This window comes from Procambarus clarkii, chromosome 11 (assembly GCF_040958095.1).
Source record: "Procambarus clarkii isolate CNS0578487 chromosome 11, FALCON_Pclarkii_2.0, whole genome shotgun sequence".
NCBI lineage: Eukaryota > Metazoa > Arthropoda > Malacostraca > Decapoda > Cambaridae > Procambarus > Procambarus clarkii.
Genome location: NC_091160.1, coordinates 48,850,072 through 48,861,836, shown reverse-complemented (window position 1 = coordinate 48,861,836; position 11,765 = coordinate 48,850,072). Strand labels below are relative to the sequence as shown.

Below are 11,765 nucleotides of genomic sequence, written 5' to 3'. Positions count from 1 at the left end.
GCTAAGCATCAAAACCTTTGCAGATCATTTAAATCCATGAAAAAATCTGTAAGTATTTCATGCATTCTGTTATTTCTTCAATTAGAATTGTATCATATTGTATTAATATCCATTCTGTTAGGTTTTAAATTTTCCCACAAATAAACAGATTTTAAGCCATTTGATAATTAATTAGTATTAACATTTTCAATTTTGGTGGATACTGTACTTATTGATGTTAATAATAAAGTAATGTGCATTATATAAGTATTTTTGTGTTATTTTATATTTTTTTTAATTTCCATTTGTTATGTAATTATACTTTAATGATATAACTATCAGTAGGTCTCTTAAACTAGGTAAGAAAAGTACATCTTAAGCTACTTCGGTACTTCTGCACTTTTGCAGATGTACCCAATGCTGTATGAGGGAGGGATGCTGTCTGTTTCAGAAGCTTATGGTTATCCCATCTTATATTCTGTAATCATAAAGTTAATCTCTTTTTTTTATAATTGAAGCCATATCTCTTGAACACTGTGTTCAAATTAACACTAAAAATATTTTAGTTATATTTGTAACTATTTTGTTGTATTGCAGGTCTCTTAAGCTACAAGGTGGTGGTTATCAAGTTGCTGTCATCTATTTTAAGGTCGGCAATAGAAATACCACAAAAGGCATGCTACCAGGAAGTGGTCTGTCAAGCAAAAATGTTAATAATCTCACCGAATTGTTTTATCTTGGTAATTATTATTATTATTATTTTGCATACGCTAACAATGAAAATCATAAAACCTGCATGTTCCTTTGTGTTGGCAATAATGAAAAGCATTTACATAGTACAGTAGTTTAGTTCATATATTATGCATCCCATATCCATGTTGTTAGCGGTAGTGGAAATGGTTGCAGAGGCACATAATTAATTGGCTCCGGGACTGAACCAAGCAATTCATTTTAGCTAAGCAAGTTTCAATCTTGATGACCTAATTACATAATTCCATGCACATCACCACATTGACAAGGGGCTCGAGACCGACCATGAGTACAGATTTTAAATTAAGCAACTGACATGTGTGGAGAGCTAGTGTCACAATTGATATGTTTATCTTGCACACTGCCTCCATCCAGTGGACAGCAGTGGATAGGTTACAATCACTTAGTTACTACATACAGTTAGCAAACTGGTGATATTTGACCAAGATTTCTGGCAGCAGATCATTTTGAATGAAATATTTCCTCATATCTTGAACATTTGTTATAGAATTATCCGAATTCACATATCTTTTTTCACTCCATCACATAGTGGAGGAGGGTGTGCAAATAATTTTGACACACTTTACTTTGCATCAGGTCTATATCATCAGATAATGAGACTTCCTTTACATATGGGTACCAAAATTCCCATAATGACATAGTTCCTCATTGCTGCCAAATTTCACATTTCAGTGTTTCTTTCAATTAAAGTTTTTTGGAGGACATATTTTGTAATGATGATACCATATTAAATTTACGCATGTTTCTTAATTTTCAGCATACATGCAGGACAATGGATCAAGTGTCAACAAGATACCAACAAATAATATAGATGCCCAAGAAGATATCAACATCAGTGAGGCAAAAGAAAAGAATAGGGAGCAAGAGCTTAAGTTAAAGAAAATGAAGAAAAAACGAAGACTGTCTGAAGATTCAACTATTAAAGGTAATCAAAACTCATTCTTCGTTTTTCAATTTCAAAGCAAAACTTGTATATATTTTAGACAAGTTTTTAGGTTCCACAATTACATTACTGATTTGTTGTATAAAGTAGTTGTATTTTATACAGCTGATGAGTCACAAAAATGTTGCTGAAGAATGTTGTCCTAACCACACACAAAAAGATGAAAATACTGAATGCTGAAAATGCTGAAACAAATGGGCAGTTTCTTTTGCCCTGATGCACCTATTCACCTAACAGTAAATAGGTACTTGGGAGTTAGACAGCTGATATGGGCTGCTTACTGGGAATGTGAGTGTTAAAATTAGGATTAAGGACTTGCCCAAAAAGCTATGCATGCTAGTGTCTGTTCAAGAATGTAAGAAATCTTTTATATATATATATATATATATATATATATATATATATATATATATATATATATATATATATATATATATACATACACATATATATATGTCGTACCTAGTAGCCAGAACCCTACTATGCAAGGCCAGATTTGCCTAATAAGCCAAGTTTTCCAGAATTTCAATATTTTTTCAAATGTTTTTCTTGTGAAATGATAAAGTTATTCATTTCATTATGTATGAGCTAAATTTTTGTAAATTTGAGTTAAAATTAATGTAGATATATGATCGAACCTAACCAAGCCTACCTAACCTAACCTAACTTATCTTAACCTAATCTAAACTAACATAACTAAATCAATAATTTATGTTCTTAATATAATATAATAATAATATTTAAAAAAAGGAAACAATTTATTGAAAATAAAGTCACTTGGCCTATTAGGCCAATCGGTACTTGCATACTAGGCCAAGAAGTGCGTTCTGACTACTAGGTACGACATATATATAATATATATATACATATTTATATATATATATATATATATATATATATATATATATATATATATATATATATATATATATATATATATATATATATGTGTGAGAAAGCTGCATGAACGCGCAAGCCATATATCACTAAGAACTCTTTGACCCGGCCAGGATTCGAACCCATGCCGTCCAGGATCACCCCTAAACGTACACAGTACCGTGACCACCGCACCAATGATCGTCTATAAGGATTGGTCAGTCTTGGCGCTTATTAACTAAGCTCCCTGACTGACTAATCCCCGACGACACTCATGGATCCATTTGGGTACAGTTTTTCATCAAATTCTGGCGCATGCACGGGCATACACATGTTAGACTCAGTGCGGCCCGTGCATGCGCCAGAATTTGATGAAAAACTGTACCCAAATGGATCCATGAGTGTCGTCGGGGATTAGTCAGTCAGGGAGCTTAGTTAATAAGCGCCAAGACTGACCAATCCTTATAGACGATCATTGGTGCGGTGGTCACGGTACTGTGTACGTTTAGGGGTGATCCTGGACGGCATGGGTTCGAATCCTGGCCGGGTCAAAGAGTTCTTAGTGATATATATATATATATATATATATATATATATATATATATATATATATATATATATATATATATATATACACAAACACAAACACACACACACTGTATTTGCAACTTAGTCCTTGGTTACTATGGCAATGCATTTATATTTGTATCTCTCTAAAATAATTAGATAACATACCATTGATATTTTGGGGTATAACGTCTATAACAGAAACTGGAGGCTTCATTACTTCATGACTGCAAGGGAAAGGATTTAATGGTGTGCCTAGTAATAGAAAAAAAACAGTAAAAAATATATTACTATAACAAGTTATTTATAATTACATTTAAGAGCAGTTAGTGATTATATTTAACTGTTGACAATAATACTAATACCTAAAGCTCTGCTTTTTCTAGACGAAGTGCCAGTGTACATAATTGTCCGCCTTTTTGGGTTGTTATTTTAAGAATCATAAATTGCTCGAAGCCTTGTTATCTCCTCTTCAATCTCCTTCAATTTCATTTGGTGTTGTAAATCTTGCACACTTTTATGCAACTCATCTGAACATAGATAAAGAACACAAAGTATTCTATGTAAAGCTGGAAAATGATATTATCCAACACAAATACGTGAAGTGTGTGAAAGCTGTATTTTAAATGCAGATGACATAAATTGCTCATTTGACAATATATGTTGGTAATCTTTACAACAATATGAAAGGGAGTAAAATATTTCCTTTAAATAAAATTAAATTAATCAATTATATGTTATTTATTTCCATATTAAACATTGTGAATAAAAATATAAGTGAGCTTACCATGTACAACAGGTATATGTTTTTTTTTCTGATCTCTTGATATTTGCCTGAGCCTGGCTTTCCGGCTGAGCTTTACGTTTGACATCAAAAAGCCTATAGCCACACTTGCAGACATGTTGATTAATGTTCACGATAATATTACATGAGGGACATAATCACTGTAAAGCGTTTCTCAGGACTGAAAAATAAAGATAATCTGGGTTATGATAAACTGTGCAGTACAGTATAATTACATTATAATGTAGAACTACCTAAGCTCACCAGAAGTCACACACAATATGGGAAATCATTCATATTTGAATGATCAAATAAATGAGCAAATGATGAATGAATGATTTGAATGAGCAAATCATTTAACATAAAAGACCACATGGATAGTGAAATCTGGATCCAAAATTATAATTTATATAGATGTGACAGAGTAATAAGGTCAGGTGGAAGAGTAGGTCTGTATATTAAAGAGGAACTGGCATGAACAGTGCTCCTGAACTCAACTAATGAGGTGGTAGAGGTACTTGGAATCAGGGTTGAAAATATAAATCTAATTATTATTTTAATATACAAACTGCAAGATGCAACAGTTGAGAAATTAACTGAGCAAATCCACAAAATAGAGAATATCCTTGATAACTTAACAAACCCAGTACCATATATTATTTTCTTTGCAGACTTCAATATGCCCATTTTAAAATGGAGAATAGTAAAAATAACATTATAGCAGGAAATCAACCTGGAAATAACAAACTACTGGTCAGAGAACTACTGACATTCTGTGACAAATTCTCGCACAGTCAGCAGATTACAGAACCAACTAGGAACGAAAACACGCTGGACCTGATATTTACAAACAATGATGAGCTAATCAGCGACATTACTGTCTCAAACACTACGTACTCGGACAACATTGAAGTGAAAAGTAACATTAATAATGGTAGTAGGCCTAAGAGAAACAACAAGTGAGAAGGGTTATTCAATAAATCCAATTTTAATAATAATAATAATAAAAGGATAGACTGGGCAAAAATAAATGGGGAACTTACGAACGTTCAATGGGAATGTGTTCTAAGTAATAAACATCATACACAAAGAATAGAAAAACAGTCTTCTGAAGCCTATGAAGTCTGTCTGAAACATGTTCCTTTGAGGAAAGCCAGAAAGAGGTCCAACGTAGAAAGAAAACGCAGGCAACACTACAAAAAAAGACAAAAAACAACGGAAATGATTAAGCAGACAACTTTTCATACAAAGAAGGAATAATTTAAACAGGGAGATTGTAGAAATAAAACAGAGACTGAAGCATTCATATCAGATTGAAGAGAGGCAACTAGACAAAAAAGCAATTCAAGAAATAAAGGAAAACCCAAAATATTTCCTCATTTATGCTAAATCATAAGAAAATATCACTGCCAATATTGGACCTATTTGTATTAGTGAAGGTTCATACATTGAGGATGACAAATTTCTAATTTTTCATAACACTAATTTTACAATTAGTGAAATCCTAAAGAAGCTGTATGAGGATATGTTTAGCACTCAGATACACAGCATGAAAGTATAAAATCCGGACAACTTCTTTATGCGTGATATCCAAACCCCTGTAAATATAACCAATATCAACACGAGCATGGAACATTTTGAAAGAGAATTTTACAATATGCCCATGCACTCAGCCCCGGGTCCACTCATGGAATTTAATATTTATAAAGAAATGCAAAGTGACATTAGCACAGGCACTCAGTATAGTGAGTAGGAAGAATTGGACACGGGGGAAATATCAGATGCGCTTAAAGCAGCAGACATAGCCCCTCTACACAAGAGAGGGAGCAAAGCACTGGCAAAGAATTATACACCAGTTGCACTAACGTCCCACATAATAAAAGTATTTGAGATATTGATCAGGAGTCAGGTCACTACTTTCATGGAAACAAATGATCTCCACAATCCAGGCGAACATGGATTTACAACGGGAAGATCATGCCTCTCACAGCTACTTGACCATTACGACAAAATCACTGAGGCATTAGAAGAAAAAGGGAATGCAGATGTGGTATACAGTACACGGATTTCACAAACGCATTCGACAAATTTGACCATGGAGTGATAGCACACAAAATGAGGTCAATGGGAATAACTGGTAAAATAGGACGCTGGATACTCAGTTTTCTGTCAAACAGAACACAAAGAGTAACAGTCAACCATATAAAATCGAGTCCAAGAACAGTTAAAAGCTCTGTACCTCAAGATACAGTCCTTGCACCATTGCTTTCCCTTATTCTCATATCAGATATAGACTCATATACAAGGCACAGCGTTGGATCATCCTTGGCAGATGACACAAAAATCAGCTTAAAAATGACCTCTGCTGAAGATATTGAAAAACTACAAGTAGATACAGTATTAATAAAGTTTACGACTGGGCAGCAGAAAATAACATGATGTTTAAAAGCAACAAATTCCAGGTACTCAAATATGGTAAAAATGAGAACCTTAAACATAATACAGGGTACAAGACACAATCAAATTTGTCCATAGTAGGAAAGTAACATGTAAAGGACTTGGGAATAATAATGTATGCGAACTAAAGTTTAGGGAGCATAACCAAGCAAATATTGTGGCAGCCAGAAAAATGAGAGGATGGATTACGAGAACTTTCAAATCCAGGGATCCCATCACAATGGTTGTACTCTTCAAGTCACTTGTGTTGTTCCGTCTTGAGTACTGCTCAGTACTCACTTTCCCCTTCAGAGCAGGTGAAGATTGCTGAAATAGAGGGAATACAGAGAACATATACAGCATGCATAGACTCGATAAAGCACCTAAATTATTGGGATCGTCTCAAAGCTCTCCAAAAGTACTCACTAGAAAGGAGACAAGAGAGATACCAAATAATATACACATGGAAAATACTGGAGGCCCAGGTCCCAAATCTACACAGTAAAATAACAACATACTGAAGTAAACAATATGGAAGAAAATGAAGAATATAACCAGTGAAGAGCAGGGGTGCCATAGACACAATCAGAGAGTACTGAATAAACATCAGAGGTCTGCGGTTTTTCAACATACTCCTAGCGAGCATAAGAAATATTGCCGGAACAACCGTGGACTTCTTCAAGAGAAAACTAGATAGTTTTCTCAAAGGAGTGCCGGACCAACCAGGCTGTGGTGGGTATGTGCGCCTGCAGGCTACTCCAAGCAACAGCCTGGTGGACCCAACTCTCACAAGTCAAGCCTGGCCCACTGCCAGTCTTGCTGAGTAAAAGAACTCCCAGAACCCCATCAAGCAGGTATTGATTGCACTTTAAATACTTAGTATAAGCAAAGATATTTAATGTCTAGTGAAGGATGGAGGCTAGGCAATCCAAGAGAGGAGGTGCATACTCTAGATGAAAGCAAACTAAGTAATACTTAATAAATATTCTAAATTGGAATTTTAGGTAATAATGTATAATCTTTGGATGACAAAACAACACATCAGAAAACGAAGATGCAATGATCTTTACGTCTGTCTGGGACAATTATCAAATTGTGTAATTAATATTTTTGTGAATCATTTGCTAATTATACTCTTAGCTAAATGGATAAATGTAGCATGAAAGACTGCTTCATACACTTTTCTGTCCTGAAAATTATGATAATTTGGGCTATCATAAAGTATGCAATATGATTAAAATATAGTACCGCGATAAAGGAAACCTAATCCTAATTACTGTATAATGAAACTTACTTGGATTTTTGGAATCCATTGTTGCAATGAGCTCTCAGATATTCGACTGCATGAGAAACAATATCACCGATTGAAATTGATGTTGGGCTGCTGTAAAATTTACCCAAAAGGTACAAAACTATTTAAAACCAGGCATAAAATAGAATCAGTTTAGATTAATTATATAAAACTACAAAAACAAGGTAGGATGCATACTTGCACCACCATCCAAAAACTGCAAATGAGAGCTGTGACATGCAAATCTCATAAGCACTTTTTGTTTACATATTAACTTCTTGGCATTTTTTCAGTAATTAAACTGAGATAAAAATAAAATTAATACATGTGAAAATACAAGCAAAATATAACTGAAATTTGAACAATGAAACTTTACAGATGATACAGAAGACACAAGTAAATTGGCACTGTAGGAGACATTGAAAAAACAGAAATAACATGATTTTAACAGTGATAAGTTACAGGTGCTGAAGTATGGTAGAAACGAGGAAATTAAATGAAACAAGGAACACAGGACACAATCAGACCTACTCTATGAAGGAAAAAAACATGCAAGAGATCTGAGAATTACGACGTCTGACGACCTCACACTTTGTGAACATAACCGAGCAAATATAGTGGTGGCCAGAAAAATAATGGGATGGTTTATGAGAATGTTAAAATTCAAAGACCCCACCCACAGTAATGCTAATACTATTCAAATAACTGGTGCTGTCCCATCTTGAGTATTGCTCGGTACTGACTCCCCCTTTCTGAACAGGAGAAATCTCTGAATTAGAGGAAATAAAGAGACCATAAACAGCAAACATATAAATGATAAAACATCTAAATAATTGAGACCGTCTCAAAGCTCTCAAAATGTACTCTCTGGACAGGAGACAAGAATGGTATCAAATAATACATATATGTAAGATACTAGAGGGCCAGGTCCCAAATTTGCACAGCATAATATAACAACATACTGGAGCTAAAGATACAGAAGGAAATTAATAATAGGTGTCATAGGTACAATCAGAGAGCAGAGTCTTAACAGTAGGGGGTTCAAGGGCTGTTTGCTAGGCTAGGCAAGGGTAGACTAGGCTTGGCTAGTGCTGGCTAGGTTATGCTAGGAAGAAGTAGGCTAGGCTGATTTACTCCACCAGTAATTGGCGGTCTGTCTAATTACAAGCTACCACAAGCTACACAAGCTTCACATAGCTTCCTGGCAATATGTTAGTAATGAATAAATAAGATATATTTACTCATTATAATGTTGGTACTGCATGTACAACACGAAAAAACATAATTTTAATCTGAAAAAGTATCTTTTTATAAAGAAATTAGACGAAAATAAAGAAATGGTGACACCAAATCAAGTCGACGATCCAAGCATCGGTTAGGTTAGGTGATATTAGGTTAGGTTAGGTTAGGTTTGGTTTGGTTAAGTTAGGTTAGATTTGGTTAGGTTAGATTTGGTTAGGTTAGATTTGGTTAGGTTAGATTTGGTTAGGTTAGATTTGGTTAGGTTAGATTTGGTTAGGTTTGATTAGGTTAGGTCAGCCTAACATATCATATTTATTCATTACTAACGTATTGCCAGGAAGCTTTGTGAAGCTTGTGTAAGCTTGTGGTAATTAGACAGACCTGTAATTGGGGGGAAAGGGGGGAGGGGGGAACCTCAATATAAGCCTAATTTGTAGCTTCCTGTTCTCCGACATAATGATTTATTTTACGTCAGGCTTTCAGCACAGCCGCATAAAAAACCCTGGTTATTTATTTATTAATATACGAGAAGGTACACTGGGGGTTAAGAGAGAAAATAGGAATAATGATGATTTTACAATCTTGCCCGAAACGCTATGCGTACTAGTGGCTTTAGGTATTGTATGTACTACCTCTATCTATAAATCAAACAGAATGTTTGTACTGTAACTCTGCATCTATGTATATATTTTTTCCTAAATAAATTATTATTATTATTGTAAAGCCACTAGCACGCATAGCGTTTCGGGCAAAGATCCCGTACCCAGAAGCTGGGTATCTTTTGGTGCCCTGTGACTACTCTTATGACATTCCCTAACTCTTATGACATTCCCTAACAGTATTGTTAAACTAATAACAATGAACAGTAGTTCAATATTACCGGAATAATCCAACTCATGTGGCCATGTTTTTGTTGTGAAGCCCGGTCGTTCAGTTCGTATACGAGCATACCTTCTTACGAAGGTTAGAGTCTTAAAAATGTCTTACCATTGCTAAGAAATCATAAGATATAATTATTTACAATAATACACTGGTTGTTTTTGTTGATTTAGGGGCGATGACATGAGTAAACTGGTTATGTTGTGTTGATTTAGGGGCAACGAACTGTGGTTATTAGACTATGTTTTGTACATAAGCAAAAAACAAGATGTAATTCTTTTAATTATAACAATAACAACGACAAAAAGTTAATAATTAATGTACTTGTTAAGCAAAATTCGCAATATCTTAGTTTTCTTTAGGAAAAAAAATAAAAGACATCTAGAAAAAGATCTGCAGACTATGTCTTACATTTTATTCCGTTATTTACACTAAAAGAACAATTAAACGTTCACTATCGCCCGTGCCTGGTGCACGAGCACCAGGCACGGGCACCGGGAGCTTCCCAGACACTGCCTTTATCGACTGAGATTAAGGCAGTGTTATTTTCATTCCTTTAGAACAAGGAAATCTCATTCTTAAACTGTATAATATGAGCTGCGCAATCATTTTTTGCTGATCTTCAATAAAGAAATTCTGGAGGGCTTGTGCAAGGATTAGGATGAGTTAGCCTAGTTTTTACTGTATATCCGTTTCTGGTTACTCAAGGGTGACAGTGGCGGGCAACACGAGAATAAATATTTGTATAAATTCCAATTTCGATCAGATCTACTTGGGGATAGTTTACAAATGTTCGCCATGAAATTTACGTTTTCTCTAATAGCCGAAGAGCTTATTTGAGAAAACAGTATGGCATTGAATCAGCGTGGTAAAACAATTGTATTATTGACACGACGAGTATAATCGACGTAGTTTTTATATATGTTGCCGGTCGAACACATCCTTATGTGACGTTTTATACGTATGCTCTTCTAGAACATTCTATTGCGAACACATTGGTACAAAAATGAAATACGTACATCGAAAACTAATGTCAGAACAGTGACAAGAGTATACACTTATAAATATGGCCGCTCGATCGCCGATACACTAATTTCATTTGGGGAAATTTTTTTTTTCATACGCCGTTTCGCGACAATTATTTATAACTGATATAAATGTTGCAAAAGAAGTTTAGGATTAAGTAACATATTACACATTAAAAAAAATGAATACATTAATACCTAAACAGTTTGTAAATACAGTGATAAATTGTGCCAAACATTACACAATATTATTTACTAAGAAGCGTATGACAACTCAAAACGGCATGATTTCAACAGGATTTTTTATAGTTGTCAAAAAACTCTGATTTCAATTATCAAGTATTTGTCACAATGTATTTTATATAATTTTGAGGCAGTGGAACGACCAAATTGTTCTGTATTATAAATGCATAATGCTAAATTTCTATATACATAACAGTAAAATAATGACCACCTACATTTAAGGATAACTAGGAAATAGTAACTGGAAACTTTATTTGAACGAAAATTCAATACCAAAATTCTTAGATGTTTTTCTTAATATAAAGATCAACAATAACGAATCTTATTCATTATGGACAAATTAACAAAAAAAAAAATAATTTTCATTGAGGACCATGTATTAGAGCATACTTAGTCACTTATATATTAAAAGTATTGTGTTTTTTGAAACATTGGGGTTGTAAACAAACAGAACGGCTTACCCGAAAACTCGTAACATAAGAAGTTGTACATGTTTGCTAATTTATTATTTGATAAATGATTATTACTAATTTACGACGACTATAAAGGTTTCCCATTAGTTAAATTACTGTAGTGTGACTAAATGCTACTACAAAACATATATAAATCCTGGGAAAGCCACAATGACCAGCGACATTAAAGCATAAAAGACTAAATAGTAACAGGAAACTGTCGGCGAATGAAAAATTCATTTCCAAATTTATTAGATGTTTTCCTAAATATAAAGAT

The 11,765-nt window shown here is 34.1% G+C and overlaps 1 long non-coding RNA gene across 1 annotated transcript; it reads right to left on the bottom strand.

The window, feature by feature from the left end:
• Positions 1 to 3,343: 3,343 nt before the first annotated feature.
• LOC138363816 (uncharacterized) lies at positions 3,344 to 9,811 on the bottom strand. Its single transcript, XR_011228138.1, has 4 exons — positions 9,770 to 9,811; positions 7,651 to 7,740; positions 3,924 to 4,101; positions 3,344 to 3,666 (listed from the first exon to the last, which is right to left on the bottom strand). It is a non-coding gene; the product is annotated as an uncharacterized lncRNA (long non-coding RNA).
• Between the last annotated feature and the right edge of the window lie 1,954 nt (positions 9,812 to 11,765).